Genomic DNA, 8461 nt, shown 5'->3' on the forward strand with positions numbered 1-8461 from the left:
ATTGGAGTCACAACCAAACCATGACAAAGTTCTATGTCAAATATGAACACATCATATAAATAAACCAGAACTGGTCTGAATTTGTGGCTACTGTACATGTCATTATGGTACCTCCAGATACTGTGTTAAATGGTGGCAATGGTCCAGTCTTGTTGGTCTCAGTCAAAGATGAAGATACCTACTGAAGAATTGAAGAAAAAACCAGACACGAGAAACAACTTGTGAACAGTAGAGAACTATTTTATTTTTTTAACATGTGCCACAAACAACAACACAACACAAACAAAACAAACATGAAGATGAACATGAAAATTCTGACTGCGGAACACTGTTGCGGAACACGCTCACTCATGGCCCCACCATTGTCTCCTCTTCATCTGGCCCTTTAAGAAATGCACAAAAGAACATATTTTGTTGACTCAGTAAAGCAGTACTGTGGTTACTGTATATGGTTGCAGTGCAAAACACAAAACCTTATCAGGAGACCAAACAAAAAAGGCCCTGTAAAGTGATATAAAGTTATACAATATTGTGTTCATCAAACACTCTGACAAACTTCACATTTAACCTGAAGTTACAGTAATAAAACATAATGTATATTTGAGTTTGTCTTCATGTTAAAGGGGAATAGTGCACAGCCATTTGATTTTTTGCTATTTTGCTAACCTTTCCTCAGCATTTGTTGGTTCACTGAAGCCAGCCATAATGCAATTAATGGAGCATATCATATACATGTTGCAATGTGTGTATTTGTGTGGTTCTATCCTTTCATAAAAAGATAATGGATACAGGGTGTTTTGGTGTGTCATGATGCTGCCAGCACGAGAGCTGGGATACTGGGTCGGAGGGTCTGATCTTACAAGGTTGGTTTTCAGCCAAGTGACGCTAGGTGGAAGGCAGAGAGCCTCCATTCTCCCTGGAACAAGCCAGCAACATTACTCTGAAGCTGTTTCATTAAAGCATAAGTAAGCGGAATGTTTGTGTTAATATAAGTCTTATATAGTTATATCTTCCGACAGCAATCACTTATATAGAGTGTTTGGTCCGAAACACGGGTCTGTCAGTCACCCTGCTCTGCTGTAAGCCGAGGAGAAAACTTTCCTTGTATCCTACAACCTTTATCCAATGAGGAGAGAGAACGGCATAAAGGGGCGGTCCTCTCTGTGTGTGCAGCCAAGGGATGCACGCGCATGTGTTGACGTAGGGAAGAGGGCGGGGACTGCTAACTCCATCCGCTGACAGGAAGTTAGCCAAAACGACCGGATCGCTTACTTCTGCTTTAAGTAAAAAGTAGGTAAAAATCTTGAATATTTCCTCTTTAATGACTCTCCATGGGGACCCCCAAGATAGCTGTCAGTCTGGTGGTGCGTAATAGGTATCCACAAAACTGGACATTTACTGGACCAGAGGTCTGTGTGCTATGGCACGGTGCTCTGGCGGAACACTGGGGCCATACTCAGATCTAAAAGCCCTCACAAGAGGAGAGAGTTGGGATAAAAGTTGAGGTGAGGTCTCTCTGTCCTGGTTTATTCTTTATATATTATGCCAAGGTAAGTATTATATTCCATTGCAACATGGCTGAGGCTCTCAGTTGGAAGCAACTCCATCCTACATATTAAACCTATCACATATCAAGTCTGAGATGACAATGAGTCAGCTAGCCTCACTCACACAATCGCTGTGTAGTTACATCAGACCTGCCCACATGGTGGAGCTGAAGACCATGAATGCAGCAGTAAAGGGAAAAGTTTGAGGTTAGATAAGACCACATCTTAAGACTCAAAACTTCATCCACTCATGTTAACATTAGAAGTATGTTTTTGTGTTTGATAGGGGGTTCTTTCATTCCAGCTCAATTTAGCAGGGAGATGGCATGTAATATTAATATATTTAAAAATATATTTCAGCTGTTGCTTCATATTCATTAATTTATTTTGTAGATAGAATATTATACTAAAGTCAAATACAGTTTTCATTAAAGATGTGTTTCTAACTGAAATGTGATTTCCCTACTTTTCAGACCCATGTACTGGCTTTTAAGAAAGGCAATGGGTGACAATTCCAGTTACAGTTTACATTACTGTCCCACCACTGCCAAGTGAAATCTTTACATTTACAAGAAAATGGCTATGCTTGCTGCATGGTGGCTGAACAAGCTTCTAATTCCTAAGTGACCATAGCGGAAAAAATGGCAAAAATCACAACACTGCCTTTTTTAATTGTATTTGCTCATTTAGAATTGGGGAGATTTGTTCTGTACTTTGCGCTCGTTTTTTTTTTACATATGCTGACAGCTTCATCTTGATTTCTGCTGTAGAACAGTATCACACATATATTGCAAAATAGGTATTGTAGCTGACTTACGTGCGAGCTGTGTGGCACGCCTTTTCTCCTCTCTCTCTCTCCTCCCACCATCCCTGTCTCCAGCGAGATGAAGCCACCTTTTTATATAAGCCTCCACCTCCTGGTCTGTTGCAGTGGCCGTCAATTGATTGTTTCTGACCGTTCCTAAAAATTGAGAAAACTGTAAAGCTTTGGATAGATTGCACACAATGGTGAGAAATGGCTAACTGCATGACATGCTATATCCTGCCCATAGTTGGGCAGCAATGAATGTAGTTTGAAAACAGTCTAGCCATGACCAGCCAATTACTAAAATTGTAGGAGGAAAACTCTCGCCTTCAGCTGACGAACTGATTGCAGACTGGTGCATCTTAGAGCAGGGGGCAGATAAATAGCTGGAGAAGATGGTGAAGCACATAGTTTTAGATATTTTTATTATGGTGCAGGTTGCTGACATTTCGGCACAGAGTATGTCTTCTTCAAAGCAAACAGAGCAATTTAAGAATGGCAGCTTTAAACTGGTGCCTTATAAAATGTGATTGGGTGTATATGTTGTTGTATTATAAGTATTTTATAACGAGTATTAGACTATCAGCATTTTTAATTAATTGTATTACTTAAAGCTATGGTCTAAGGTCTGAAAGACGATGAGAAGCCGCCATTAGCAGCACCGTGGAGAGCTCCAGAGCTGGAGGGAGACTCGTCGCTCTGGGCGACCCAGCACAGGGTGCTGTATGTGGGGGAGAGGAGTAGGAAGACCGGGGCCTGTAGCTCCGCGGCGCCGTAGTTCGCAGAGCGACCCCGCTCAGGTTGCCGCTGCGGCTAGAAGCGGCTGTGTGTTGGGGAGAGGATCAGGGAGACTCGACGCGGCACCGGTACCAGTAATAACGGCAGCAACACATTCTGTGCTTCTGTACTGTGCTTCTCTGAATCCTAGTGGGGCTTTCAGCGGCATGTGTTTAAACATGTACCCTCTGACTGTTATAATCATATGGATGCTGTTATAATGTGTTGTGATTGAGATCCTGACCCACCAAACATCCTGGAAAGTGACAAAGTTACGTTTTTCGTACAAAATTACATAATCACCATCAGTAAACAGGACGCTGTCTGACTATTTCACTCGCGGGGAGGGATGCTGTTTTCTGGAGGGAAAGTTCACTGCCACAGAGATTTATTTTTCTTGTCTCACACAGAGTCGTTGAACATGGGTCGGCATGTTCTCTGACCACTTTGCCACCACTTCTCAACTGCCTGCTCTGCATTATAGTCCTCAACCTCAGGGAAATGCAATGATATACGGAGGAGGGAATTGAGCATTTTGTTTGAGAGTGAGCGTTTGACATTTTTTTTTTCACTGTCCCGTAATTGTCCCGGACAAAATATAAGTGTGTCCCAGCAGGAATTTTTATGGTCCCCGCCGGGACATCGTTAATTTCGAGCCCTGCTGCCTGGTCATATTAACCTTGTATAAAAACTGAATGTTAACTAGCTAACATTTTTCGCAGCACTGGCAACCTGACAAAACAATGTGAAGTTCCAACAATAAGAGCTGAATGTTTCCCACAGAAATTCATTCATTTATTTTTCGTTCAGGGACTCACCTCACCGTGACTTCTCTCCTCGATCTCCGGCTCGCGCACTTTTTGCTCCCTTGCTCCCTTTCGTCAATTCGAATATGATGCATTCAAAAGACTCGTAATTTGGAAAACTCCAGCTTAAAGCGGAAAAAAACATAACGGAAAGTAGAGTTTGAATAAAGATACGATCCTTACAGACTTAATAGCGTTGACTTAATAAAAAAAAAAAAAAAAAAAAAAAACACTGTCACTGTGGGTGATATGTTCAGGTAAATGTAGGTCAATACATTTTCCAATGTCGACCTGCCAGTCATTTTCTATGTGACACAGAGAGCAGGTGGGAGCGGTTTCTGTTCACAAATGAACTGTCACTCTTGGCCTAGGCTATGCTCTTATTGGCACACTCGGTCAAGGAATGTACAGTATGTTGTGAATTTAATGAATTGAATTGAATTTATTTATTTAAAACAGGGACAATGCACAAAAAAACATTAATCTTGTAAGACAAGAAGAGATGCTTTGAGCCAGGTTATAGTTCCGCCTGTAGTCCCTGGGCAGGTAAAGTTAAAGCAGATACAGTATTAAAATCATTGAAATATGAGTGACATGATGACCATAATATTTTAAAAATAGACAGAATACACTAGTAAAAGCAGGGAACAAGAGCACCAAATCATGAAGTGCACAACAGCACATACTCTCTCTTACTCTTATCACACATTCAAACAGATAACAGTCCAACTATCCTCCTCTAATAACCACATTCATACACATATTAATAACCAGACACGTATACACACATGTAACTCAACAATGTGTGCAAACTCGCTTCCTCAGTAACCAGCGCTTTGACAAGCATGAGAACATGTAGGGATTTGTACATAGAATAAGTTCTGGAAGGACATTCCATTGGCCACACATGAAAATGCATATACTCAAATCAGAGAAAACACAGAATTGTTGGTCAATATATATATATTTTTATAAATTAACTTTGATCAACAAACAACAAATTCATCACAGTCAGCATATTATTTATACTGACAGATAATATTGCACTAAGAGAAGAACAAGTTAAACTTGACTATGCCTACTGTATGTAATTCCTGCTGGTATCAGACGGATAACAACTCTCAGAATTCACCATCCGCTTGTTGTGTTAACTTTTTTCTCTCAGATTTTTATGAACGGTTTTGTTTCTCTTTGTATCATGGGTGCAACATCCGGGCTTGCCATGGGGATGTGTTGTTCATGATAGACATTAGCTTGGATAAAATTCTCACCTCCATAGTGGAGAACACAATTAAGGCAGTTCAGGCCTAAAGGTCTTCAGTCCTCTAACTGCTTCAAGCTCCAGCAAAGAAGCTGGACGGGGGCTCCATTAGTGGCGAGCTTCTTCCAGAATGAGTGAAGGATCAATATTGCAGGTCGTTCATGCTGCAACATTGCCAATCATGCCCATCATGGAACATTTCCACCGAAAAAGGAATATCTACTTGCACTTTGCACTTTGGATTCCTTGTTTTTTCCCCTGTCCGAGACTTAGGCTCGTTGACTCTTTTGTTGCTACTTTATTTCTGTTGGACTTTGATTACCTGTTTATTTACCTCTTTCTAAAATAATAAACTGTTCCATTTGAGTCTGCATTTGGGTCCTGTTATCCCCTATACCCTGAATAGTGGACAGCGGTTCAATGAGAGAAGCAAACTAACTTAACTTAACTTGTCTTGTCTTTTCTTGTCCTGGCACATTTGTACTTCACAAAGTATGGACCCCACAATGTTACTGAACCATATGTGGGCCACTTTAGGCTCACATCCAGATTAGTCGATGCTAACTTGCCGTCTTTCGGCCAAAAATGGCGCAAATGTGTTTCAACAAAGGTGGGCCACCTGTGTGGAACCATATGTGGGCCACTTTAGGCTCACATCCAGATTAGTCGATGCTAACTTGTCGTCTTTCAGCCAAAACTGGCCCAAATGTGTTTCAATAAAGGTGGGCCACGTGTGTGGAGCCATAAGTGGGCCACTTTAGGCTCACATCCAGATTAGTCGATGCTTACTTACCGTCTTTTGGCCAAAACTGGCCCAATTGTGTTTGAGCAAAGGTGGGCCACATGCGTTTTCTCATAAGTGGGCCACATAGGCTCACATCCAGATTAGTCGATGCTAATTTGCTGTCTTTCGGCCAAAACTGGCCCAATTGTGTTTCAGCAAAGGTGGGCCACTTGCGTTTTGTCATATGTGGGCCACTTTAGGCTCACATCCAGATTAGTCGATGCTAATTTGCCGTCTTTCGGCCAAAACTGGCCCAAATGTGTTTCAACAAAGGTGGGCCACGTGTGCTAAACCATATGTGGGCCACTTTAGGCTCACATCCAGATTAGTCGATGCTAATTTGCCGTCTTTCGGCCAAAACTGGCCCAAATGTGTTTCAACAAAGGTGGGCCACTTGCGTTTTGTCATATGTGGGCCACTTTAGGCTCACATCCAGATTAGTCGATGCTAATTTGCCGTCTTTCGGCCAAAACTGGCCCAAATGTGTTTCAACAAAGGTGGGCCACGTGTGCTAAACCATATGTGGGCGACTTTAGGCTCACATCTAGATTAGTCGATGCTAATTTGCCGTCTTTCGGCCAAAACTGGCCCAAATGTGTTTCAACAAAGGTGGGCCACTTGTGTTTTCTCATATGTGGGCCACTTTAGGCTCACATCCAGATTAGTCGATGCTAATTTGCCGTCTTTCGGCCAAAACTGGCCCAAATGTGTTTCAACAAAGGTGGGCCACGTGTGCTAAACCACATGTGGGCCACTTTAGGCTCACATCCAGATTAGTCGATGCTTACTTGCCGTCTTTCGGCCAAAACTGGCCCAATTGTGTTTCAGCAAAGGTGGGCCACTTGTATTTTCTCATATGTTGGCCACTTTAGGCTCACATCCAGATTAGTCGATGCTAATTTGCCGTCTTTTGCCCAAAACTGGCCCAAATGTGTTTCAGCAAAGGTGGGCCACGTGTGCTGAACCATATGTGGCCCAGCCTTGGTTCACTTAAGGAATAACCATTCCCTACTCTGCCACGTATTTGCCAAAGATGGGCCATATCTGTTTTGTGATATAAGGGCCGAATGTAGCATTTACCACATGGGCCAGTTTAGGCTCACATCTGTTTTGTGCGGGCCAGAAGAATGCCTACAGTGCCGGATTGTTGCCTGAAGTGGCCCACATCCGTATGCTATCTGGGAAAGCACAAAACTAACAGAACCCCTTTAAATCTAACCCCAGTACTGTGGCACTAATAACCCCTCATATGGCTGTGCCACTTTTCCCACAGAACACATACATTAACAATATTTCAAAACAATTAACACACATAGTTTAGTCCATGGTCACCTGACCCATGGAAGCGCGCCACAGTGCGCTACTTATGACGTGGCCCGGAACTGCCTCGGTTCGGCCCGTGAACCCGAGACAGACCTCTGCAGCAACAGCAGGTGAGCGTGTGTGTAGGTGTGTGTGTGTGTGTGTGTGTGTACGTGTCGCGTAGGCGCCGAGTGTGCACCCTCGACGACCCACGGAGGGGAGAACAGAGTTCAGGGTAAAAAGTTTATGTCACTGCTGGACCGCGAGATGCGGCCGGCGGGGAAACAGGTGATAAGGAGCTTGGCTCCGCCGGAACAATGAGGGCGCAGCGCGCCCCACCGGCACTCTCTGACAGAGAGAGCGCGCCGGTCAGGAAATGACGGGCGTTCAACAGCGCTCCGCCACATTATCCCCCTCCTCCCCGAGGTTGACGATGTGCGGCAACCTGGAGAGATAGTCTGCCACAACATTGGTCTTGCCCGCTCGGTGTCGGATCTGGAACTGGAACGGCTGGAGAGAGAGGTACCAGCGGGTGAGACGACTGTTGTGGTCTTTCATGGAGTTAATCCAGGTCAGAGCCCTGTGATCAGTCTCTAAGTCAAACTCTCTCCCCAGCAGGTAGTACCTCAAACTCTCCAGGGCCCATTTGATGGCCAGGCCCTCCTTCTCCACAGTGGAGTACCTGGTCTCCCGTGGCAGCAGCTTCCGGCTCAGGTACAGCACCGGTCGCTCGTCACCAGGCTCACCTTGGGCCAGGACTGCCCCCAGTCCCACCGCTGAGGCATCGGTCTGAACCAGGAACCGCTGGCTGAAGTCAGGGCTCCTCAGAACTGGCGAAGAGCACAAACAGGCCTTGAGAGCTTGGAACGCCGCCTCGCAGTCCTCGTTCCAGATGACCGGGTTCCTCTGGTCCTTCGCCGTCAGTGCTGTCAGAGGTGCTGCGAGGGTGGCGAACTGTGGGACGAACCTCCTGTACCAGCCGGCCAAGCCCAAGAAGGACCTCACCTCCTTCTTCGTGCGAGGGCGTGGGCAGCTACGGATGGCCTCGACCTTGTCCACCTGTGGTCGGACCTCCCCTCGTCCAAGCCGGTACCCCAAGTACTTCGCCTCCTCCCAGGCCCATTGACACTTGGCTGGATTCAGCGTCAGGCCTGCCTGCTGGATCTGGCCCAGGACTCG

General features: G+C 44.9%; 1 long non-coding RNA gene across 1 annotated transcript; it reads right to left on the reverse strand.

Moving 5' to 3' along the window:
• Window positions 1–225: 225 nt before the first annotated feature.
• Window positions 226–4019, reverse strand: LOC311254066. Its single transcript, XR_014622178.1, has 3 exons — window positions 3948–4019; window positions 2365–2508; window positions 226–383 (listed from the first exon to the last, which is right to left on the reverse strand). It is a non-coding gene; the product is annotated as an uncharacterized lncRNA (long non-coding RNA).
• Window positions 4020–8461: the final 4442 nt, after the last annotated feature.

This window comes from Pagrus pagrus (assembly GCF_965226575.1).
Source record: "Pagrus pagrus genome assembly, contig: HAP1_SCAFFOLD_233, whole genome shotgun sequence".
NCBI classification, from domain to species: Eukaryota; Metazoa; Chordata; class Actinopteri; order Spariformes; family Sparidae; genus Pagrus; species Pagrus pagrus.